The sequence below is a fragment of the Temnothorax longispinosus genome, chromosome 6, assembly GCF_030848805.1.
Source record: "Temnothorax longispinosus isolate EJ_2023e chromosome 6, Tlon_JGU_v1, whole genome shotgun sequence".
Classification (NCBI taxonomy): domain Eukaryota; kingdom Metazoa; phylum Arthropoda; class Insecta; order Hymenoptera; family Formicidae; genus Temnothorax; species Temnothorax longispinosus.
In genome coordinates, this window is record NC_092363.1 from 18,442,186 (window position 1) to 18,469,304 (window position 27,119).

At 38.2% G+C, this 27,119-nt stretch overlaps 1 protein-coding gene across 1 annotated transcript in view; it reads left to right on the forward strand.

Moving 5' to 3' along the window:
• The window catches only part of Pde9 (phosphodiesterase 9), a 144,874-nt gene that overhangs the window by 30,192 nt on the left and 87,563 nt on the right, over positions 1 to 27,119 (forward strand). The window contains exon 2 of the mRNA XM_071780184.1: positions 22,010 to 22,211. The gene's annotated coding sequence lies outside the window, so the exon portion shown is untranslated. The remainder of the gene's footprint in view (positions 1 to 22,009; positions 22,212 to 27,119) is intronic.

The window sequence follows — 27,119 nt, forward strand, 5'->3', positions numbered from 1 at the left end:
AATTCCGGCAACAATTCGCTATTTTCCATCGTGAATACACTATAACTCGCCCGGGTCGGGCTGTTGCACGTGATATCATCGGTCACTCTATATAACACGCGAGTGAAAAGCACGCGGTGAGCACCGATCGAGTCGAACGAGAGTTGGAGCCTCGTAACCGACCGTGGTGCTCCGCAACGGGCACCCACGCATATACGCGGGGCACGTATGCATGCCCTACGCTGCACTTATATCCCATTCTTATCGGCCATAGCGAGGTATTTAAGGGAATGTTAAATGCGCTTTCGAAAAGGGTAAAAAACAACGCGCGCCCGATGCCGTCTGACCGAGAACGTCTTTGACTACTGCGTCTTTCGATTCATTTCTTGGACGCGCGAGATGGACAAGCTCTACGCAGTGATGCTTATTAATCACACATTGATTCGTTAAGATTGCGTTAACGTGTTATAAAATAAATTCTGGTTAATTTAAATTTATATAAAATATAAATTTTCAGCTCAAACTTCTTGTATCTTGTATCTTCTACTGGTCTACGCGTCCTCGTTAATTTTTGATGAATAATGGCAATTGATAAATTATGATAATTTAATAATAATAATCTGATAATTGATTGATAAAACCTCTTTCAGTAATATTCTTCTGTTTTTCGTATCAAAATGTAGCTCGCATTTGGAAAGTCCAATTACTCAAGATGAGAGATAAGCGAGATTAGTGTGTTAATTATTATGGCCTGTAATCAAACACATGTCTCATAAAAATGTCCGATAAAACTCGATCATTTAACAAAGGTGTTCTTTACTCTAAAGCACAAGATTTACACATCTACTTGGCAAATATAATTATTTTGCAAAATAAAATTGTGCAGGCTCTGGCCATACTTCAATTTTGATTAATGAACACACGTTGTGTCATGAATTTCCATCAAGTTTTTTCTGAAAGGCGCATAAACCCGCTTCTTGCGCCGATATCCATTATGAGCGTTATCGTGTGCTACGTATAGCTCATGAATTTTAATCGGCGTTATATCTGAAAAGCGCGTTTCGATGGACTCGCCTTGCCTCGCTTCATCTACGCGAGCGACTCGTTCGAACCGCGATACACTTCACTGTAAGATAGTGTATCCGCTTGAAAGTCAAAACCGGGTTTGCCGCAAGATAAAGTGCTGTTGCATCATATGTATGGTGTCTCCTGTCTAATAGGACAGACGATAATGGAATCGAACGTTGTCACCGTTAGTACAATGTTACATTTGGATGAGCAATTTCACGAGGTTGAAATTTTCTCACCGAAAATTTTATTATTTCTATATTTCAACGATTATAAATATTTTATTTCCTGTAGTTATCGAATGGCGAAATTTTCTTCACTGCAATTAGAATTAACTCCGGAAATTAATATTTTTTTCCGTTAGTATTTTAAATATGACGAACGTTGTATTTAAAATAATATTATTTCCCGAAGCTACGTACTGACGAAAACTTTGCAATAGATACTTTAATTGTTAATATTTGCAACATATGTATGAGGCCAAAAAATGTCTTCAATTCTAATTAATTAAAATTGGTATTTATTTTTTATATCATATACTATTTTTTTATATCAGGTACTTATATCAAATTAGATTTAGATGCAAGGAATTATTACTACTACGGTTTCTTTAATTAATTTATTGAAGCTGAGCTTTTCAGAGAAAATTTAATTACTGCCGCTATTTTTATACTTTTCTAATTTTCTATATTAAACATCTCAATAGTTAGTTTTTTTATTTCTATCTATTAATTAATAGTAAATTTATGCAACATTATTTATTTTGAACCGCTTATAATTCAAGGAGAGAACCTTTCCAAACGTTTGTCAGAATACTTTTTATCGGGTTAGAGAATACTTTTTTCTTTTAGATCCTCCTCAGATTCCTGGGGTTCGTAGATGCAGTTTTCCAACACGTTTAAAAGCCATCCAATTTGTGGGCAACGTGATTTCGCGGCCGGTTTCTTCGAGGTCGCGAGTGCGCTTTAAGGCCATAAGTCGCCGTGGCCGGCGGCTAGCGGCAGGTCAATAAGCCTCACTCTTAGCCAGATAAAACGCCCCTTTCTCTCGCTCTCGCGTGTTCTGCTCTTGAGTGTGCGAAACAGACGGCGCTGTGCGATTTTAACCCTATTAGGAATATGCCAGGTTGTCCCTTTTGCTGCGCTCTCGTGCTGCGTATTGCGATTTTTTATATCAGTAAAATTGCACAGCCTTATTCATTCCGAGTTATATTAATGATTTACATATATAGTTCTTATAGCGTTATCCATACACGATTTCGATGCAAATAAAATTCTTTTTGCATTAAATCTGTAAAACTTTAAATTTAAACTATTTCACGCTTACTTCCTACGTGTCCAGGTTTTTCTTTCTCAGTATAACGTGTGAAAATTTGCAGCCGCGAATGACGAGCGAAAGTCGTAACTCGCGTAAATCGCGACCAGCGATGATTGGCCCATCGGGAGAACCCATTGCGCGAAACGAACTTTATCGACGCGAAACGAAGAGCGCTGTAACTTCTCCTGGATCTCCTGGCGGTCCAGCTCGCCTCCTCCTCTCGGTCTCCCGCAGCCTCCTGTTCCTCCCTCTCGCCTCCCGGCCGTTCGTTCCCGTCTACCCTCCTGCCCCAACTTCTCCCTTCCCACCCTTCGATCTTGCGGCGTGTTCGTGTCACCTACACGAGGATAAACTCTTTCGTTCGCTGGCACGGATCCGCGTCGTCTCAGTCAGAGCTGAAGCCTGCAAGCAGGTGCGCTGGATGCATTCTGTGCATTCCACTGGGTTCTCGTCCTCATCCAGCATCACACGTCGGCCTCTGCTCCACCTCCTGCGCGCGTGTCCTTCCTTCGCTTCTTTCTCTCTCTGTCTCTCTTTCTCTCTCTCTCTCTCTCTCTCTCTCTCTCTCTCTCTCTCTTTTCCCCACGTTCTCTCCGCGTTCTCCGTGCATGTCTCGCCGTGTCTCGTCCTCTCTCTCTTCCACTCTCGTCTCTTTCTCTTATTTCGGAGCGCGTTGCAATCGGGCTTTTTCCATGAAGACCTACGGTTTCCTCACCGAAGAATCATCGCCGGCAATCGTTCTCCTCTGATGCCGCTGATGATCGCAATCTCGCGAGTGAAACGCGACACCGAACGATTTCTCGAAATCACGATGTCTCCGTGCTCGTCACAAGCTTCTTGCGCTCGATAACGCGTGCTCGTGACGTGTGTTATCGATTTTTTAAAGACGTCAACAGATAATAGTACATTTTCCGCGCGGATATCGTTTGAAGAATGAATAAGCGCGATGATGACATTGTCATATTTGCGGCATCTTGAAATTTATCGATTCTGATATTACGATTTAATGCGAACTGATACTCGAAATTGATACGTTATCTGTAGGATATCTTCATTAAACACGCTGCTTGAAGTAATGTGACGATAGACGTGAGTCCGTCTGTGATAAGCAAGATCTGCAAGATAACGAATAAACTATTATGATATCGTAACTTGATGACTGCTATGACATCGTAACATACTTGTAAAAATAGCTAAAAATATTTTCTAAAAATGTATGTAATTAGTATTATCTTAAGACTGCAACCGGTCATTCCGTAATGAACAAAATTCGCAAGACGTTCAGATATTTATTTTCAAACTTTTGCTGTCAATCATTCATTCAGAATTCGATATCGGATTGGATTTCTTTTTATAATTATTCCGTAGGTATGAAAAAGGAATCTGCCGTTTCTTAAACGAACGTCACGTTTAAAAACAATTTTTTTTACAGATTTACTGTACCTTGAAACATCGTAAATGTTTTGTAAAAGGTAAAGCACCGCGCTTTTATAAAAGAATCATTTCACTTTTTGATGTAATACGTAGACGTTTAATAATATTTAACTAGCAAAAGACGTTCGCTTTATGCGAGCGTTCTGTTGAACCGAGACTTCCGAAATACATTTCGTATGCAAACGACTCAACAATAGGAAATTAGTATTTTCCACCTGCTCGCGACAGATCCTGAAAGTAACTCGCTCCATGCCAGTCACGCGCGTTTTAGTAACAATTAACCGAGTGTCGGGCCCGGGACTGAAGGCAAGGACATTTGCATGTATAGGAGCGCACAGGAATTACTCGCTCGGGGCGTTGTATTTGTCCCGACCGTCGCGTCGCGTCGGTCGGGTCGTCCGTAAATTCATCGCCATAGGTTTCTAGAGCAAACGTGAAGTAGTAGCCCGAGGCTGCCCGCGTGCTGACCAAACATGGCTTAGACGGGTTTTGTCGCTACGAGCGACAGCGAACAACCTTCCTCAGTCTCGCGGATTCCCGCGACGTCCGCACGGTAAACGTTCGGGTTAAGCTGCTCCGAGATTCTCGCTGGAGCTAAATTGAAACGATTTTATCGATACGCCAGAATTTTGCGACAAAATAAATTTTAGCAATTTTATCAATGTAATAGAATTTGAAATTTTATCGGGCGAAAATTGTGATGTCAAATATTCCTGAAAATATAAATCTGGTAAGATTACCTTTTCGAGCTAGTAATTCTTTCGCACACGCGCAAATTTGAAAGAAACGCACAATTTAACTGAAATTGCACCGAAGAATAAATATCTTATGTATAATTAAAACACTTTAAGTTCTCTCATTTCTGTACAAGTGCCATCGTCAAAATTCGTCCTTGCGTCTCGGCGTGGACGCGACTTTCGCGTCAGAAGTTTCATTATCGTTCGAAGATGCTCGTCAGCGTAGAATTCTAATTATTGTAAATCCAAGGTAGAGGGTTAGCCTATAAAAGGAGAAAATGAATCCGCGACTCGGAGCTGTGAGCTATGAACCTCTGCCTCTCGGAGTGTACGTGTCACGGCCTTATCTAGCGACCGACGCGCGGTCGCACTCGACCCTTGCAAACGCCACGTCGTTGTGCATCGTCGCGTAATTATAGTCGACGGCGGTAATTGCTCTCAGGAACTGGGAAGCAGTTTGAGTTCTACGTATCACGGGGCAAGAGTAAACTCGGCAAACTCGCTCGCTCGCTCGCTCGCTCGATCCGCGAATAACTGGGTTCGAGCGTGCGGAGTCGACGTGCGACCGATGCGTGCATTTCCATAACGCATTCCCGAAAGCATTCCCATCGTGAGAGCGCATGTCGTGAGATATGCATGTGCGTTTCGCACCGGTCCTCTAATGGAAAACCGATAAGCCGCACGCCTGCCTACGTGTCAGTTGATTAATTCCGTATTTTTCGTGATTAGATTTTAATCACTTTAACGTCCCTTCCGATGTACGAATGCTATTATGCGGATCAATGCGATGTGGAATACGACACATATTGGAAATATAAAACTACGCGAATTTGAGAAACGATACCGTTGCTGTTTTATTATTAACGGGTTAAGCTTACGGATTTCCATAACATAGAATTTACTTCGATCGTAACTCAATACGCATTACATTGTTTTCTTTACGGAAAATGAAAAGTTTCATTATTTACGCATCGTATATCACGATATTAATTAAGTGTTAATTAAAAGCGTAATTGTCTCACAATTGCACGAACGGATAATTTAACATAACTTAAAAGAAAATTTTGCAATTGTTGCTCTACCGTACGTTCTATTCTGTGTACCACATGTTTGCTCTGCTTGAATTTTAATATTGTTTGACTTGTTTCCATCGCTTTTTCTCCTCTGACATGTTCCAATTTGTGACACTTCTTCATTTGGTTGCGAAACGCGAAACCACTGTGTACAAATTTATGACGCGGCGTCACGACACTGTGACGAGTTATATACAATAGAAAGTTTTCAGCGCCACGTGCTCACCTACATACGGAGAGCATGATGGATATATGCATGTGCAATAAACGTAGAATACGTGCATAATATGCGTGATATACGTGTGTAACACACGCGATAAACACACGTAATACGCACGTAATATGTGCGGGCATAATAGACACAGAGCGCGTATATACAATATATATATATACGATAAATAATATACGTGGTAGGAGAGGGTGTGTATACATAATGTTCGCATATAATAAGCGTAATATATGCGTGAATTATATGCGCATGATAGACTCACGACACACGCGGTATGCATATACAGTATACACCGAGTCGTTCGCAGTCCTAAGAATAGAGCTCTTCGATTTTCTTCGGCTATTCTAGCATCTATACCCTCGTATGGCCGTATTATACGGGGTGTCTTTTAAGTGTACGAAGAGCGAAGTTACGCGGCGGTTTCGTGACGACGGGACGTTAGACGTAAGCAATTTCCGTTATAAATTGAGAGAAACAGTTTCGAAGTTCTGAAACTATTAAAGTCGCCGGTTTAGTTTTCACATTGTTACACGATTCAATTGTTTCGCTGAAATGCTAACAAATTTTTTGTGTTTCACGATCGTAGTAAATTTCAATGGGAATTTCCATGCGTTTTTCTTGAGCTCATGTCAAGGATTAAAAGGAAACTGCCTAATGGGGAGACGCGATAAAGGTCTAAAATAACAAGATGAGGGAGCGACGATAGGACGCGTCGGTGCGATGGACGTTGGACGATGGACGAGATAGGTATTCTCTCTGCTTAGACTCAAGGACAGATCTGAAGAATTCCCAAGGTCTTTATCGTGGAAAAAACAACGAAAAATGGAATACACCGAAATAAAAAAGTTATAAATATTAAAAGTTATGTTGCCCAAGAAATGCGTAAACATTATTTTTCATAAATTTTAAGCAGATATATTTCATAATCTGTACTTTCTTCGTAGGATAAAAAATCTCAAGAAAAGAGAATACTAAAAAATTTATCAAGTTATCTCGCTCTCCTTATCTGTTTCTGTTTAAAATTTAAAACGCTCGTTATCACTAGGATTTTAATCTTTAAACGTGTATTTTGTATACATGCATTTCTCATAAAGCCATTCCTATCTCAAAGTAATTGCATCTCACGGTGTAATTACACTCCCGATAACAATCTTAACGTAATTTATAACCCAGAGTCAACGAGAGACCGCTGTTTAATCATCTTTCTCACGTTATAAAATGCGTTCCCTATTTTGAAACAAATTTAAGTTGCATACAGATAGCAAAAGGAATATCTGCTTATTTAATCCACAGATAACGATCGAAATAAGGATACGTTTACGGATTCTCTCCCTTGTGTACGTTTATAGCCGCGACTATTAATAACGCTTAATCTCCCTCGGAAGAAAGGAGTCCGATCCCGTTTTCCGAGGGATATCCTATTATCTGTCTCGTGGGGCCCGTCTCCGATTCGCATAATTCGGTTTAGGCCTGCATTAGGTCCGACGTTTATCCGAGTTCGGCGTTCATAAAAACGCGTCCATCTCTGGCGACCGCGGAATTTACGAGCGTACTGGCCCTTTTTCTCCGTATCCTTGCTCTTTTTCATTCTCCCTCTCGTTCTCTCCCTTTCATTTTTATTTTGCGAAAATTGCTATAGGAGATACGAGGGGGCAGTAATGATATAGCAACATGCAATCACGCGACCTCCTTTGTTGTCACTCATTGCATGTCAGTTTCTCCGTGTGTTTAACGGGTATTGTAATGATCACTTTTTTTATGAGATATAATACATAATCATTATATGCGTTTTTACACAAGACAATTAATTATTTTTCCAAAAATTATTATCCAAAGTCACAGATTTTATCAAAGTCAAGCTTACGCATCTCTGGCGTTTCAATAACATTCACGCGTTTTTAAAACTAGACGAAAGAAACAGCTGGGCACAATTTCGTAACTAGTTCGTTTCTATTTTTTACGACATCTCCTAATTCAAAAAACGGAATGCTAATGTTAACGAATGCAAAACACCCGCACCGACAAATAGCTAGTGACAACTGATAAGGATATTTCGCCTCAAAGTATGAGAATTTGCAGAACACCTCGATAAAATGTGACGCCCACCTGAGCGTATTTGGAAGCGAGCAAGCGGGTACGCGATCGGCAATAATCCCTACCACTTGTTGCAATGGAAAATTAGTTTCCCCTCTCTCTATAAATGTCGGAGGTGAAAAGGGATTTCGAAGGAATTCTTTTCATTCGAAGGGCTTACGATTTGGAAACACGCTGCTCAAATTCAGCAAAATACTTATTATGTTTGCAGCTTCTCTTTTTACGACGATCGACGATGAGCCTTTATTCCATTGTGAAAAAGACTGCGCAGTGGAATAATGATTGTCGACGGTCGTGATCTTTGCTAGTCGATCATTGTTATTTTTTGCTCTTTTTTTCTTTTCGGATCGCAGCTTATTATTAAATAACGTTGATTGAAGCCGGAGGGTTTAGCGATAGTGCATTAGAGCCCGGCGGTATGTGGATCATATATACCTACACGATTTGCTTGCACTTGGATTACGCGGAGCATTCTGTATTTTCACGAGTTCATGCGAAACGTAGCGAACTGGCATGCGAGTTGTTTAGGCTGATCGCTTAGGGTTATTGCTTAGATAATACGCTCGCGCGCATAGCATGGTCGCCGCGCTTAATCGTGGTCATTGAGACATTGTTTGTGGATAGCTACTATCGTCACGCCCGACGGTCTCGCCTCGCGTAGTGCCTACGGCCATTTTGCATTCGATAACGATACCTCGAGCAAGCTCGAAGCGGACCTGAATTTACGGAGCGCGTGCGATAACGGCGGACGTTTTTATGGCCCGCATGTACATAAAAAAAATAAGAGAAAAATTGCGCCACTAAACCGGTGGGAAAAATAGGGACCGACAGTGATCGCCCTCGCGATCACGTTCACCGTTCGCCAATTTCTTACATATAGCACACTTTCTTTCGAGATTTTTGAATATTTTAACGCGACATGTGTGCTGAATTTTATTTATCAAACATGAAATGAATTGCATTTAATATTACATATATGAAAATTATATTTAATATTAGATATATGATAAGACTGTAAAGTGACGTATTTATATAAACCGCTTTATATTCGAGAGGGCTAAAGCAATTTTTTCTTCAAGATTGCACTTTTAAAATCAATCGAAGTCAGATTATGCAACTCAGGCAACGAATTTTATAGTTTAACCGCCTTACAAATAACTGATTTATTATTCTACAAATACATGAATCCGTAAATCCGGAAATAAGCGTCCCAGCTGCGTGTCTCGAATACGTGTGGATGATGAAGGATTTTCGAGAGGATGGATGAAACGGGAGCGGGAACTAACCTAAGATCCGCGGCGAGTCGATGGGGACGGCCGAGTGCGGTTCGAGTTATTGATCATCGCTGCATCCGATGCACCCCTGCCTTGCTGCAGGTGAACCCGACTAGCCGCGCACCCTGCATTACGCGGTGCGGCGCGCCGTTGCGACCTCGGATTTTTCGTCGACGCGAGCATGGAAATGCGAATCCTTCGCGATCTTTACGATCCGCTTTATGGCTCCTAGTTTCTCGTTACCCTACTGCTCTTGGTAATTTTTATTTTTCCCCTCGGCCGTTTTTATCTGTCCTGGAAATGGAAGAGGCGGGCACGCTCCCTCTTTATACAGGCACTACGTCGAACGAGGTGTGAAATCTTCCACGTTTCGCATATAGCATTTCGTGACGAATATAGAATAAAATGCAAATTCCGTCCAGGATAAAGTATGCGATATTTAAATTACAATCGCGATATAATGTACATTATATAAATATAAGAATATAAAAATTACATATTAAGGAAAATAACATATAACTTAGAAAATCGTTTAATTAGTAAAATTAACTCAATTAATGTTCAATTTTACTGATGTATGCAACGAGCTCTTGCACATTCTACATCCACGATGACACTTGATGTGAAAGACTGCTTAACGTTCGATCCTTTCTTGCCACGAGTGTCCAGTCAATTTGTTTGTATTTTGACACATGTACGACAAGCTGTACGATACGATGAAAAATGCAAAAGCCGTATGGGATGTAACGATAAACGTTCGCCATGTGTGCCTGCGTTCCAAACCTTGATATTTACCAATAGTACAGTTTCCGGCTTCTGTAAAATTAATACGGACACTACGATGCGGGTGCACGTGCATATATGCATATATGGGAGTTAAATTAATTTAAATTTCTGTTCTCTCAATTTTTCTAAAGAAAAATAATTTATTCTCTTTCTCTCTGTAAATTATAATTTAATAAATGAAAAAATATGTATATAGGGAAGCGTAATTTACTCAATAATTTATACAATTTCGTAATAGTTATTCGACAAATTTGATAGTGTCAATTTATCATTATTTCCATGGACACGTATAAAATAATGTAATTATATCTTTCTACAAACGCGAAAATATTACTGTTATTCTTAAATTATCTAGTTATAAACCAGAACTGGATTATCGGATTACTTAACGGGAGCTTACGCTCATTCAGTAAGTGACTTTGTCACTTTTATAGTATTTCTCTTTTGTCCCTAATTTAATATGTTTCCGCTACTAAATTCAGTATTAATTTATTACAAATTTACGTTCCCTACTTTTAATTTAAATAGCACGTCACACAAAATTAACAGCCCGGAGACTTTAATCGATGCAGCATACGTACGTGACGGAAACACGGAACCTCTACTCGACGGAAGGCTCAATTACCTAACAATAGCGGTTGGCAGTTTGTTCATTGCACCATTTACTCCATTTTAACGCACAGCAGTGTCCCGCGCGACAACGTTGCGTCTGAATTTTCCAAATGCCTCTCAACGCACGTGGCATTCCGTGGAAATGGACGGTATCGGCCGAAGAGCGCCTGGCGCGTGGCTTTCAGACTCGCGTGAAATTCGCCGGGCGTATTGATCCAGCTCGCGATGGACAGGCCGTATACATTCCGCCGGTTGTGCGGCCCTCATCGATCCGTTGTCTTTCTATTCTCCCCGGGTTCCCCGACCGCTGCCTTTCCGCCTTTTCGTTTCGCATCGGCCGCGTCGTACTGATGCCGTGGGGGCAGCTTAAGGCGGTTTAATGAGGGAACGATAATTGAAATTTGTTTTCCCGCGGGAAGATAAGCAGCGGCGACGCAACGCCGTTCTCGCCGGGCTCTCTCTCTCTCTCTCTCGCTTTTCTTCTTTTAATTTCCGCGATATCACGGTTAACGATATCGCTCTAGTTTACTTCGCGTCCGCCGATCGCCGGATTGTATTTGTGCTAACAGAATCTTATTGCGTATCTCGGGCACATGCCGATGACTGTGACTTGTAAAATGTCGTAGCCTATGGTGGATAACAAGCTCACAAACTGGAATATTCCAAATTATGAAATTATTTGTTATTAAACTTTACTTTTTTCACATGCATTCGATTATGGGGAGAAATATAAGCAAAATTTCAAAAAAGTATTGCATTATGGAATAACAATGTCAAATTTACCTGATGCCCTGATATTTGATATCAATATTGGTTAATCGAATACTTTATATATTTGATTGTTTTATATTACTTTCCATATCCATTATCCGTTTGTTTACGAAAAGCAGTTTTATACATAGAGATGCTATTTAAAGCATTTAAATACTGTTTCTGCATGTTTACAATGAAGAAAAAGCGTAAATGTAGTTTTACATCGCCACGAGCATGGAACAGATATTTCAAATACACGTTGCAAATCGACTTCCGTGAAAATGGCAACGGGTAAACTGCATAAGTACATATTTATATGATTGTCGATATTGTCGATATCGAGTTTAATAACTTAAACAAGAAAAGTGTATATCATTGGTAATAGTTTTTCCTTCCCCGATCTCTCTCTCTCTCTCTCTCTCTCTCTCTCTCTCTCTCTCTTTCTCGTCACATTTTTTCTCGTACAACAGAATAGAAGACAGAGATATCTAGTAAAGTAATAACGCAGAAATTAATTAAATTATTTAATGAATAATAAACTAGAGATTATGCAATGAGAATCATAATTCGAATTACAAACAAAATTTATGGATTCGTTTGGGCGCGTATCTCCTAAACAAGCAGATTAACAGCGAATGTGAATATTGAAACTCAAATTGTGCGTAGGAAAACTAAACATATGCATAGCGAATGCGTATTCGGTAAGTTGCAGATTAGTACAGCAGATTAAATCGGCGTAAATTAGATTCTCGAGCATGCAAATGCCGAAATGTTTCTCCACTAAATATTCAACGGTATCAATGGTATGTGATAATCATATATCTAATGATCCATTAAAATTTTGATAGCGGTGGCCTGAATCTGTTTCTAGCTGAATAGAGATTTGATATTGTTAGACGAGTTGTTTAGAATTAATTAGCGCAGTGCGATACAGGATACGCGGCAATGCGTTAATAATACAGATTCTGTATTATCGATGCATCATAATTTTCGTAGTGCTTAAAATTTTAAATTAAGTAAATAGCACTCAAAGTTTTTATTCGGTCGCTTTAACAGAATGTGGAAGAGAGCGACGACGTGCAGATCTTGTTATGCAAAACGAGGTATCATGAATGTGCTGTGTAACATCCTTCAGGTCATTTTTTAATGAGAAAAGACCGAACGAGAACGAGAGCGTTTCAACTGACAAAAGTTTAAATAAATTGCGTGCATTATGAATTCAATTATCAGCAAATCATTTTACGTCGGTTTAGACTTAAGTACACATAAAAACGTGATTGATGAGGGTTAGAATTTTTTGTGGATCTGTATCTCACAAACGACATAAACAATACAGAAACATTTACGTTAATAAGAAACAACTTCTGCGTTTTCTGAAACATCTTTCGTTTCTCCGTAAATCGATGCAGAGGCGGATGAGAGATACGACGACGAAACGACAACCCTGGGGAAAAATGTCACGGTAGCTAAATATATATCGCGTGGCTCGGACAGGAACTCGGAACGAAAAGTGCGCTACATTCGTTCGTTTCCGTTGAGAATAGAAATGGTGTACTCTGTTTGTGTTTGTTTTTTCCTTTCTAAACAAAACGTTTTTCTTTCGCGTTTGCCAATTGAACCGGACAACCATCTAACAATAAGACACGGATTTTTGTTTATAATGCGCGTATCCGCGTGAATTATACTTCGCGCATCTTGATAAACTTATCGAAATGCATGGAATATTTTTCATGGAGGAATGTCGAATAAGAAAGGTTTAACAGCGTCGAGTGGTATTGCACGTGGTATGTCTTCAAGTCTTTCATTCGTAATGTTTTCAAGCTCCTTCGAGACTGTCGTGGCTGTCGAGATTGAAACAATCGGGATCAAATTATCGATATCACGATGGAAACGGAGCTTACTGCTGTTCCTACGTAGGCGAGGCCAGGCGAGGCGAGGCGAGGCGTTCGTAGGATGTCTCGCGAAGTTTCCGTTTGATATGGCTAATTACTTGCCCCGTCCTCGGATGCTAACGAGTTATCTTTAGCACTTTTGTTTTGCGCGTAAACTTTATTGCTTTGCAGTCCACGTGCAATATTAACGAGAGTCGTCGCGCGATGTGAAACTCAAGTTCTCTATGACGTTTATACAGCAGTTTTCCTGGCGTTTGTTCACAATATCCTGCAAAGTTTTAAGCGAGATACAAGGGCAAGATTATTTTAAAATCCAATCTTAAAATTTTGAGATATCAAATCTAAAATGGAAAAGTTCTATTTTATTATCCATTACAATTTTCATCAAACATGGAAATCCTTTACTAATTTCTTTTCTCGTAGAGTCCACGTTTTTGTTTTTTTTTACTCCATCAAACTAAAATAAATGCAGGAAATATAATTTATTGTGATGGCGTTATAGCGTTATCTATTTGACATGCCGTTATACGGTTCCTCCTTTGCTCGGCTTTACGAGATCACAGTCATCTCGTCGCGTTTCGCGAGTAAAGGCCGACGATACGTCTTCTTTCATTTATCGTCTGGCAAGTAGGAATTCTTTTTCTTTTTCCTTTGCATTTCCGCGGCGCACAAAGGAATCTGATTTTCCGTCGTAAGCGTCGCGACTTCTCAGAACGCAAGAACGAGAGTTTACTATAATGCTTATTTCCTTCGCCATGGCTCGACCCGCCAATTATTTCTAACTCTCTCCATCGCCGTCTTCGGCGCGGCCAAGACGACGGCCTTTGATTTTTACGAAACTTGCAACTCGCGCGGAGATAAGGAATTTTCCGTCATCGTGCTCGCACGCCGCGCTCTAGGCGCCGCATTAAGTTTCGCAATATCGTTTGCCTTAAAGGCTCGCGCATAATGCTGAAAAAGAGTGGGATTTGATAACAAGGTTACTCCCCCTCATGATATCAAGTTGATTTTTGCATAGCTAAAATGTAGAAGATTTGAGCGCGGAGTTTCTAATTTTTTATTGGATACATCTTCAACGGCGAATTGGTAAAGATAGTAATTGAGGTGAATTTACATTTACAAACACAATTTTTTAATGAAACAATTAAGAAAAGAAAAAAGAAATAAAAATTTGGAATCTATAATACGAATGTATTAATGTACAAAAAACTTTTTTGGAAATTGCAAAGTTTTTTTATAAAAATTTAAGATTTTATGTTTTTAAAAATTTAATTATAAGAGAACTTTCGAATAATTGGAATTGGAATGGAGAGAATCTGTAGATTGAATATCGATGTGGGTTATTAAAATTAAAATCGAACAAATAATAGGAATCTTTTTGTCTCAGGTTAGGGATTAGCATTAAGTAATTTCTTGTCTATGACATATACAGGTTCTGTGATGCATTTTAATGAACGGGCAGCGTTACATTGCCAGCTTGTTTGTCCGCTTCGTTTAACGTAATCGATTCGAATTTAACTTGGAAACAGAACGTATCGCGACGAGTCAATTAAATTTGGAGTGGTCTCTTACGACTTCCGGCAGGCTTAATGGTCTCGTTATTCGTTCGGCGATTGTTGTAGGCCGACGTAAAGGCTAGTTAGGCATTTTACTCGGCACGAAGGTCGACAATAATTACATCTGCTCAATGCAGATCGTAATCAATACGTTATAATGCGGTGTGCGACGCAGTTCGAGAGCGCCTCTTCCACGTTGCGATCGATTAGCTTTAGCATCGCTTGTCGTGCGTCGATGATAATCGCCTTTGTCAGCAAGTCATTGCAAGTCGAACTTACGTCTCAACCTTGCTAGATCACTTTCACACACGCCAAGATATTTTTATGGATGCCCCGGAGAGTGTCATCGTATTTTCTTTTAATTATTGATTCCGACGAACGTAAAGCTGGTACTCAAGGAATATCTGATGAGAATTATTTTTATACTAGGTCGTTGCATTTGATATGCTGATTTTATCAATGAATTTCTAAGGAAACAGAGTGTTAAGGAACATTTTACATTCAGTGACGTTTCTCCACGATTCTTATAATAAAAAGTATAATCTTATTTTGATTGTAGGAAATTTTTGAAGAGCAAGAATTAAAGATTTAAAAAATATCTAACTTTTTATACTAGATAATAAATTTTGTATTCTAATGTTTACGTTTTTAAAACTTTCCTATATCTTGAACAATTGCGAAAATTAAAGCGTACACTTTTATAACAAAATGATTATATTACTTTGCCATATTTGATTATTACAAGTCATTTACTTTACAAATCTGTTCCGTAACTGAGCTTGTTTTAATTCAATGATCAACTAAATAAACTAAGTTTTCAAAATAATTTAAATGTAATGACTCATGTTGTATTGTTTCGATTTTCAACGTATGCTCTTTGCGAATAAAACTTTGTAATATTTATTAATATGATAAGAGAGACACAAATTAATGAAACTCATAAATGTCAAGTTGAGATTGTCATGTTGCGTCTTAGGGTTAACTAACTATATACACATATGTAGCTAACCTAGGGAACCTAACATGTCTTCTTGCTTCTGAGCTGTCCCGCTAGTGTGCGAATATATTTTTCGGACGAATAGATCCGAATGAACGAATCGCACGTCGCCCTTGCGTGATTTTTCCGTCTTCCGTGGAAACCGTCGCCAATTTATCATCGTCATCTTGGGCCTCTTCTTCGTTGAAAACGATGTCATCGTTAGTGTCATCGACGTCGCGAGCGTGTCGATATTCACGTGCGAACAGTTGCAGCTGTTCGCCGCGTCGAGAGACATACAAATCGTTTCCCTCTTACCCTTATCCACGCTGTATACAGTAGCAGACAGTCGATCCATCTCGTGGCGCCTGTCTCTTACCTCTCTTACCCACTTTCACGATTTGCGAATTCGTGAAAATATTTTCAGATGTTTTCTTCATCGAATGCATGTTCGACGATTTGTGGATAGAAGAACGCGCAGATTTTTCCTCTGAATCGAGTTTAATATTAAAAGAGTAAATGCAAGTAGAGTCGCCTGAGAGAACGATTCATCCTAAAGTATATAAACCGAATGGATTCACACTTATCTTGAATTTCAGACATGCTAGTCGTGGAAAGATGTATATATTGAAAATTTTACATATAAAGAGCAAAGACTGAAATTATTTTATAAATTATACATTTCAATAAATTAATTGTTATCGTATCTGTAAATCATTATAAGATAGTTGAATTTAAAGAAATATTATATAAGCTATATGCGATTTCTAATGTCAATGATTTTTAGCTATTGAGTGGCTTTATTATTATTCGTGGATTCGTAGGAATTATCTTGAGGGAAATTATATTGAATTATCAACGAAGTATTTGGAGAGGAGAAACTGTGCGGCAAGGTTCCTAACTTAACTTACGCTTAAAGATTCCGTTTGAAGGTTGTTCAAAGCGGCACATTTCATATTCCATTTTTTCTTCCAATCACTCTGTGATAACAAAAGAAGGCATAAATAATTTGCTGCGGCAAATTTATTCTCCGTTTTATCGTTGAAGTTGAATGCTTCATTAAAGTTTTGCAAGTGTCGCGCAACATTCAGTGCGATTCAGTACCGGAAAGAGAGTTTGTCTTTGGTCGATTCCGAAGCTTCTTTCGACTACGACGAAGTGCCAGCCATAAAAGCGTAAATATTCGATGTTTTCTTTCTCTCTCCCTCTCTTCTTTCGCATACCGTTTTGCTTTCAGCCCCGAGCTTTTCCGGTCCTGTCATTTTCTTTCCTACTATTTTAGTCACCCCCATCGCTCGGCACTTCCAAGGGAATTGGAGTTCTCAGTTAGTACTCGAACGTGCACTTACAGAGACTGACAGACCTTTTCGTTTAAAACTAAATGTCCTACTAAGAGGTACCTACGTTTCACTTCGACGTCTTGGGTCAAGTGTCGATTTCCGATAGTTACGAGGTAGACTAGAGAACATCCACGCAACTCGTTCGATTGGGCTCGCTGTTGCATCAACTCATTAAGTAGCAAGTAAATGTTGATGCAGGACGAAAGTAACGTTGGAAAATGTTTGTTATTTAAGCTTAATTTGTATTTTTTTTATCAAAATCTTTTTTTTTACAAAATCTATTTTTTTTATCAAAACGGAATTGTCAAGCTTGCAGATTCGGAATTGGAGTTTGTGTTTTTTTTCCCATGATAAATTAATTGAACGCTTTCTTCACTACAATTTTAAATTGTAACAAAATAAACCACATTTTACGATTGAATACGATATTGGATGAACATAAACGGAATATTATGAAAGTATAATAAATAATTTGAGATACATTAAAGAATATAACGTTAATATCTGCATTTTATGTTTTACAAAAAATAGCCTAGATCTTAAAACTAGCTTATTTGAAAATCCACGTAATAAAGTTTCTAATTAAAGCATTTATAGCGATGTGGAAGCAACTCGCGTAAAGTTCAGAATTTGATTCTTGTTGAGTAGCCCGGTGCTTAAAAAAAAAAGGAAATAGAACGGGTGTAAAGTGGAGCAGCGGGAGAAAACGAGGATGAAGTTAGTGGATGTTACGGAGAGAGACGTCCGTCTAAGACGTCCTTGGGGCCGCTCCGGTTGTCAAGGCGAGCGGAAAGCGAATGTAATTGTCATTGAAGTGAGAGTCGAGGCGCATCCGAGGCGCACGAGCGAATGCGCGATGATTCATTTATAAGCGACGCATGAATAAACGATCGCACGCGAGGTAAGCCATTCATTTGCCGAATGCGGCGATCGGCGGAGGGAGAAAAAAAATGCGTCGTCGCGCTTCTCGCATCGTCGAATCGGAAGTGCAAGGTTTCATATCGGCGATAGAACGTAAATCGCGGACGTCGAGTATGCAAGGCCTTAGGCTAATACCCTTTAAATATGATATGAAACGTGCGAGGTGGTGTTGCGGTATAGAATTCAATACGCTCTTTGCCGTATGAGATGTAACGCGGATAATAATTCAATGCTCGTACAATGCAGAGATTCTATCCTCGCTCGCGCCGCGAATTAGGAAACCCCGATGTAAAGTGTACCGAGGTTACTGAGGCAAATCAGATTCTCCGCGGAGTTACGGATACATATTACAACATGCGCGAAATAATAATAAACCCGCGAGTTTTCATTCAATCCATATCTCTCTCATTTCTCTATTTCGGCACGTCCATATCGGAATATCCTGCGGACGAGTTACGCACGAGAGCGCAAATACAGATGTTACGTGCACGGTGGCGAGAAAATACGGAAACGGGATTCTGGGAATTCTCGGCATCTCCCGATGCCTTTATTTTTATATGACTCTCGGTTGTATACGCCACGCAGCTTCACGATCGTGCTCTCGAAACTCGGCGGGCACGCTCATCGACCGATCGGAATTGAATCTGAATAAGCATTTGAACAAGCATTGGAGAGAGCTTCTCTGTCATAGAAATAGTTTTCTCTCGCTCGTATATCTCCTCGCCCTCGAGTTTTCTTCATATCTGCCCGTTGGATCGATCGGCGTTTGCATTCAGACTATTCATTCTCCCACACGGTTCCTAAGAGATATTGCTCGCGATAAGTACCAAATGATTAATAATTATGTCGTCATCGATCATTCCTGAGAGCTTGTCTTCCGCGCTGATCTAAGTATAGCCAATTCCAAATGTATTCTGTAATTTTTCAGCGTTTGACTCTGCCAACCTCTTTCTTTCCAAATTTCTTCCGAGTTTCCAGTCGATAGCATTCCAGATATTCGTATTCCTTGTGACAGATATATAAAATAGGCGCGGAATTAATCTTGATGGTTTAAAAGGTAAGGCTAATATTTGATAGCTAATAATATGTATGAAGGCACATTATTAGCTATCGAGGCAAAAACGAGGCAAGAACGAGGGCATTGAGACAGTCGAAAGAGATATGAATTTCCAATAGAAAGATATTCCGCATGTATAAACAGTAATAAATACAGAGAGTCGTAAAAAATAATGGAAGGATAATTTTAGGATAAAGTGGGTCTCCGATGAAGGGAATTTGATATGTTGGAACTCAGAGGGTAACAGTATTTAAATAAGCGAGTAATATGTCAGACAAACGGACGTAGGCTTGTAATGGGGGAGTTGATGGCCAAAGGCAAAACGATAAAAGCGGAAAACTCGTGATGCGTGAGTCGAAGGAAGTGAGTTCCTTATCAGGACTATTACGCAGTAGTACCCCCCCGTCGTTCTCGATCCATAGTATTCGCAACGGCTCTTAATATCCTTCCGTGGGTGCGATATGCAAACGTAACCCACATTCGGCAGTACGTAAATATTTATCGTCCCGGATCCTACATAGCTCGCAAGCTTAATGAACTGCCTGTGCTAATCTAGTCTCGGTATAATGAGAACCCGTTCCGCAGTCATTGTTCTGTCGCGAAAGTTGTTAGTTCGACGTATTAACATCGTAACTCGGAGGATAGGGAAATGGTAGGATTACAACTAAACAGAGTGTGAGCGAACGAAACTGGGATAGATATATTGTTGTAACAGTGATTGTACCTTTATGGATTGTATCAAGAATGTTCATTATTTACCATAAAATCAAGTAAATTTTGACCGAAATTGAATTCAAGGTTTTATCTGCGAGAGAGATAATGTTGGAAGTCGAGATTTTGCGATAAAAGAATTTATTTTGCCTAAAATCTTTGTGCTGGAAAAAATAGCTTTAAGTTGGAATCTGTAATTTGAATCGACATTCCGATGGTTTTATGTATAATAAACGTAAAAGAATGGCAAGCGCATTTTTGAGTGAACAACATTTAATTTGCTATCAATTTTCCCGACGAGCCACCGAATAGCATCGATGACGGTCCGTGGCGATCTTAATTGCCTGCTTTACGAGCTCGTAAAATATGGCATTAAGTTCTATTACGAGGGACTAAACAGCGAGGCATCACCGGTGGTTCACTGGTCATACCGGAGATCTTGTCGGTTATGTAATTGGGCAGAGCTTGATAAAGTTAGACGCGAGACTATTCTCCGTGAAGTTCAGGTCAAGCTTGAAATTACATTGTGCGTTCACAGATGCATAGCGGAGGATAATAGAAGAGAAAGAGAAGCTAGGAAGATGTAATACCGAAGAAGATAGAGTATGAATAGAGTATGAAATAATAAAGAAGCAATTCATAAGAGATGTGGTTCTGACTTCCTTTCTTAGTTATTGTATGATGCTCCACATAATTATGAAGTCATATGAAATATACTTTTTGTAAAGAGTTTTGTTTTTATAAATTATGTCTGCTATTTCGCATTCTTACCTACTTCTTCATTTAATAATAATAATGAAACGTTATTTATCGATCGATTAATGCATTAAACAAGTAATACGGTTATGTGATTCGATAATAAAAAGAAAAATGCTATTTCCATACATGATATCTATATAATTGAAATTATATTCGCGAAGTTATATTCCGCAATTTATTCCGCATATTTCTGTTTCTCATTTTGAGAAATTTAATAAATACGAACCGCTCTATTTATCTGTCAAATTAATCAACTGCAATCAAAATGAAAATGTACTTTATAACTTTCTTATAATGAAAAGATAATGGAAATCGATGCTCGATTCCGAGAGGTGTCGATGTTGAGGCGTTTGAAGACGATACGAAAGCGGAAAATCGACTCTCGAGTGCCGCACTTGGAATGTCGCCAATCTCGTCGAGGAACGAAAATACTGCCGTGGGTGGTCCTTTTAATTAACTTGTTTCGCTGCGCACTTGAATGCGTAAGACTACGTGACGACGTTCGACAAATCTGTGCGCATTAGTCCTCTTACGCGTCGCATTAAGTCGCCGCGCGCCGGATCTCTCGTTTAATCCTCGTTTCCTCGCCTCAAATCGCGTACTGGGTAAAGAGCTCTTTGTCATCGTAGAGTGCGTTAAAAAAAAAGGGACACCAATTTGTTGCCGCGGCCAATTCGTTTGAGTGCTCTCGCATCACTGTTTGAAGATCAGTATTTATAGCTTTTGTCTAAATAAATAGCTTTAGTTTTCAATTTTATAATTTCCTCTAAATATAGATTTAAAAACTTCCAAGATTTATTAAACAATCTCACAAACAATTAAATATGTATTCCATATGGAAAGAGAGAGAAGCTGTGGTTTTAACCATTAAATATTTCATAGAGGAGAGATATTGCTTCTAAAATTTATCTATTTAATCCAAAATATCAATTTATTCGCTTATCTGTCTAGTTGTTTTTCAATAGAAGAAATCGATAGAATCGATATCAATCGTTTCAATAGAATCGAAGTTGTGATATGCCAGCAATATACATATGTACATGTGTGTATGAATATCATATATTCTAGAAATATAGAATAACCGAATTTTAAAACCTTTATTGTACTATGACGATTGGAAAAGTCTTGTCAATATTGCACTGTATTGTGCATGCGTTATACATTTATATATATATCTATTTCTCATAAAAATATAAAAGATTTTAATAAAATAATAAGTAAATAAGTAAAATAATAAGTAATAATAAAAGATTTTACTAATAAAAAATTGTACGCAAGATTTATCGGATAAATTAGATATTGCGTTATCGAAACTTATATTGTACTCAAGACACACTTTTTCATCAGCTATTATACACTAGAGATAAATAATGTTTCTGAGATATTTCATAATCTAATCTAATCTAATCTAATCTTTGATTGCGATTGGTTTGTTTTCTAGATCGTTACCGTCGTTCAGGAGTCATGGCCTTCTGTTTTGTGAAAACGGAACAAATTTCCGTAGTTTGAACTTGAGCATCGTGCTGCTTCGATTCGTGCAAGGATTACTGATCTCGGAAATTTCTTCGAGGGAGAAGAGGAAGAAAAGGCAGCCTTTGAAGAAGAGACATAGGAACCCAAAGAAATAAAAGGCGGAGATAAACGTGAGTCCTTTTATGTTTAGCGTTGTTATTAACTCTTCCATCTATTTCTATACTAATATATAAAATAAATCCTTACGGGTGGTGTATGTTTGTACGTTATTAACTTAAAAACTATTAGACCGAATTTTTACTACAAGTATATAAAATGGGGGTAGAATTTTCCGGGGAGTGCTATAGAGTGTGTAGTTTTTCGTTACCGATGTTCTGGAAACCGATTTTTTTAATTCTTACGGGTGAAATTTAAAAAATTAAAAAAATTGGTTTCCAGAAAATAGATAACGAAAAACTATACACTTTATAGCACTCTCCGGAAAATTCTACTCCTATTTTATATACTTGTGGTAAAAATTCGGTCCAATAGTTTTTAAGTTAATAACGTAAAGAGAGGGAGAGGGAGAGGGAGAGGAAGAGGGAAAGGGAGAGAAGGAGAGAAAGAGAGAGAGAGAGAAAGCATTTATTTATTAATATAATAGAGCGAGCGTGATACCGCGATATTTTTCAATAACAAAACTGATTCCTTTGTTTCTTCAGTCTCAGAGTAATAATTTGATATAAACATTTATGCGCGTTTCATCTTTTTTTTTAAGATGATATTGTTGTGAGAAAAAAAAGAAAAATTTCATTACAGGCTGTTTTATATGTGAAAAGAAACAAAACATAATTTCCGATGAAAACGAATACGGGATACATTAATTCGCGGAGCGTTCCGGCTTTCCATCCGTTGCAGATTATTTAAATCTTAAAATTTTTATCGCTCGTTATCCAATTGGTTCACGGGATGAGCGCGTTTTCGCTTGAAGTGCCTTCTGAAGAGATTTCTCGGTTATCCCGTTGAGTCCACGGTTCGTTCCACCATAATGGACTACCTCTACAGGATTGCACCCGCGGGATTTAGACGGGATGGCACGCGGTATACATTCCGGTATTTACCAGTTTCCTTAGTTCCTCGTGGAAGTGTCGCTGAGCCAAATGGAGAGCTCTCCGGTGATCTAAAAATAGTTTCCGCTCGGCGGAAAGTGCCTTGTGTACTCTTTACGATAAAGGACGAAGGAGAATCCTTGTTAGGCCGCGTGTTACAGTTGCTGGTTAGGAAGATGTGCGAGAAATGTGACGAGACGATACTCTTGTCACCGTGATTCGAGAGAAAGTTCGGTTACTATCCATAAATATAAGTGTATTGAAAAAGTAGAATGTGGGTTTGCAACAAAATTAATTTATCAAATCAAACTCTGCCTAGATTTATCGTTGTAGCGTGATAAAGCACAATATATATCCGAAATATATCCGATGTGTTAAATGGTTCTTCTTTTATCAAATAATTAATTATTAAGTAAATTATTAGATAGATATATTTACTCGTGAGATTAAAAGCAAAAAATAATATCTGGTTAAAATTGCGTTTTATTTTAATTCTATGTTTTTTCAAGGTTTATTTTTAAGATTTACTCACGAATAAGCTATCGGTTAATGAATATTTAATAAATTCGAGAGAGTTATATCTTTGAGAATTTATACTTTAACGCAACAAGAAAGATGCAACGTTAATAGAATAGACGTTAAAAATATGTTGCCGTTAGAAATAGCTAATTGTATTGTCCTTAAAAATAGTGACTCCATAAATGGACATTCATATCTTAATCGTTGTTCTTTATCTTCAAGAATTTCGTGACTTAAATGCGACTTACGCAGGTTCGTAAAACGCTTTTATCGTTACTTTGCGATGAACTTAGTAAACGTTCGTAATTTTCTCCGTTCTTTATAATTTTTTTAAAATTGTTGTTATTTTGGAAAAATAATATGAAACTACTGCCAACGCGGAAAAATAATGGAAAAACGGAACTTTGACACGTATTCCATTCATTCATTCATACATTCCATCTTTGATATAATATGACTTCTCTATTTTTTCGCTGACACCAATCGACGATATGTTCTGTTTTTAGATATTGCACACGTATATTAAAATAACTGCTGCGTTTGTCATTAGTTATCGCCGGAACATATTGGAGTTTGTTTACGACGAATGAAAATTGACTGTAATTGACTGTGTAATGTAAATTGGTTACGTCATGACAAGTGCGCGGCGCACGGGTAATATGTTACATAAATTATTGGAGATCAATGTTTCTTGCGGAGCGAGACGTAATCGCGCTTTTTTTTCTTTCTCAGTTTTTATCACGACGACTCAAAGTCGGCGCAAATCAATAGGTATCTGCTTCCTCAAGGTGTCACCGTATTTTGCATCTGCATAGTCGATGAGTGATGCATTTTAAATCGCTCAAGCGTGCTATAATATTTACACGATATTGCTGAGATTTACTGAAAAACGAGGGAGTATTTGTTGCCTCATGATTGGGGTGAAACTCTACGGGATTATGGAATACTCGAGTTATAAATATGTTTATACATCGTTCGCGCCTCATCGCTTCTCAAAAATATGGTATCTTAGATCCGAAAAGACCTCGTTATTTTCCCTGGGTTTTCTCTAGATCGAACAAAAATATGTTGAATGTAACATTTGAAGCAATGTCTGGTAAATTATAATAACATTATGCAGTAAACGGATCGATATGTTAGAAACATTCTTTCCACAAGAGAAAGTTGTCGGAAATTCTTAGTTAATGCATTCAATTATATTGGGGGGTTCTTCTTCTAAAAATATTTCCCTTTATCTTTTGTATTTGAAGTGATTGGATAGTTTGTTGGAGAACCGAGATTGTAGTATCAACAAACGATATTTATAATAAAATAAAAATCGCAAACGTGACATTTTCCCGATATTAAAGAAAACCAGCTTTCTGACACTTAACGCGTTTGAAATTTTTTGCTTTTAATTATGCTTTTATTTGATTGTCTGTTGAAACACAGCGAGATCGTTCTAGTTGGCAGTCGGCGATGTAAAAGTGGCCCGCGGGGCTTTTTCTCCGTTAATTGATATCTAGCATCACTGTCAAGTGATGAATTCAACCCTCATTAAATGCACCGCGTTCGAAATGGAAACTCCGGAGATATCCTTTGCTGACAATCTGCCTATTCATTACTATAGTGTCCTTTTGTTGCATTCGTGGCAACGTTCTACTTCGACTACGTTATTTTTTATTCTTCATTACAGAGTTCTCTGTCAGAAATTTAATCAACTCTTGCAATTTATACCCATATTATCAGACAATATGCAGAAAGATAATATTCTCTTAATGTTACAAAGAAGAGAAAGCTGCTATCTTACGATCTTTTTTCTTCAATTTATCTTTTTATCTCTGATTTAGTTATATGTGACTAGCTATAACTAAATTTAATTAAATATTTAAATTAAAAATTTAAATAAGTTTTTAAGTATTTATTTATTTTATTAGGGACTTAAACAAAAGATTAATATCTTAACACTGCATAATATTAAATCGTTTGGTAATATTGAATCAATTTCCTTTGAGAAAGATTAAGTGGGAATTAAGGGAAATACGGTATCTGTTGTATTTTTAAACTTGTTAATCAAGTTTAGCATCGAATTTTGCTGAAAAAAGTTTCCTGGATATTAATAGAAGAATATTAAACGTTCTCTTTCTCTCTCTCTTATAAAGTAACAAAGAATCCGTTTGAATATTTTCAGTATTAAGAAACTTAAAGTTTTCCCGAAGAAAAAATTGTTATTAAAATTACGAAATAATTTATCTTTAATGAGACGGATTTCCCCCCATATTTCTTCTCCAGATAAAAGCTTCTTTTGCATGCGATTATCGAAGGCCAATAGAACGGATTTAGAGGAAGCGTAGTTCGTATCTTTTCGAATATTCTCTCTCTTGGGCGCACTTCGTCTATCTTGAACTTTTCTCTTTGCTTGCGTGGTTACCTTGGCTTGCACATATACTGCACACACACACACACACACGCTCACGCATGTAAAACGGCGTAAGTCGCTTTTCGAGAGTTCGCGTTGTGAGACAGTTTCCTCTCCTGTGGTTTCATCCATTTATAAGTTCCGCGGTTTTATTTGAAGTTATAACATATAAAGTTTCATACATATATATTACATATGCATATGTATGATACATATTATATATCGATATATTGGTCGTGCGCGCGCGCGCGCCACTATGTATATATATATGTCTCAGCGTATTCGTTTTATCCGATTGATGCAACGAAATTGGACAATCTCCTGGAAACTTATAAGATTTTATATGCTACTTGTTACTCTTCTGTCGTCAAATTGATTCCTAGAACCGGATAAGAAGCGGGCAGTAAAATCGATCGGTCCCGAGAGTTTGCTATCGCGGAAGCGAGAAAACAATTTTAACAATTTTTGTATTTAATATAAACATAAAGTTCGCAGAAAGTAGAAAATTTCACTACGTTTTATTAAACATTTTACCAGCTTTAACGAGTTTAGAATAAAATATATTTTTCTGAAAAATTCATATACGCCACGACTACCGTGCAATACTTTAACAGCGTATTTTAGAAACTAATTAGAGCAGGAAAATTGAAAATCTCGGGGTCGCAAATAGTTTTCGAGTTAAAAGCGATCAAAGGTAGCGTTGACGCGTTCAGACCCGTTAATGTGTAAATTAATATTTAACTCTGCTCACACATGTGCATCGATCCGTAGTCTGTTATTAATTTTCGCAGCTTAGGTGATTAATTACTCCGCGCGAAAGAATTAACAAATCTAAATGTGAGGAAGATAAAGTTTATCTTTGTTTCGTATTAAACTAGTTCGTTATCATTTTATCCCGGATGCGCATATCTGAAGCGAATTCAGCATGATTCCAATAAATCGATTATTTGAGAGGTGGAAAAATATTCGTCGTTGCAGGTTAAATATCACGCGGATCGGCATTTTGAAACGTACGTTGAACGCTCGGCGCGGTCGGCGTTATGTTTGCATTGCTTTGTTGTTATTCGCGCGGT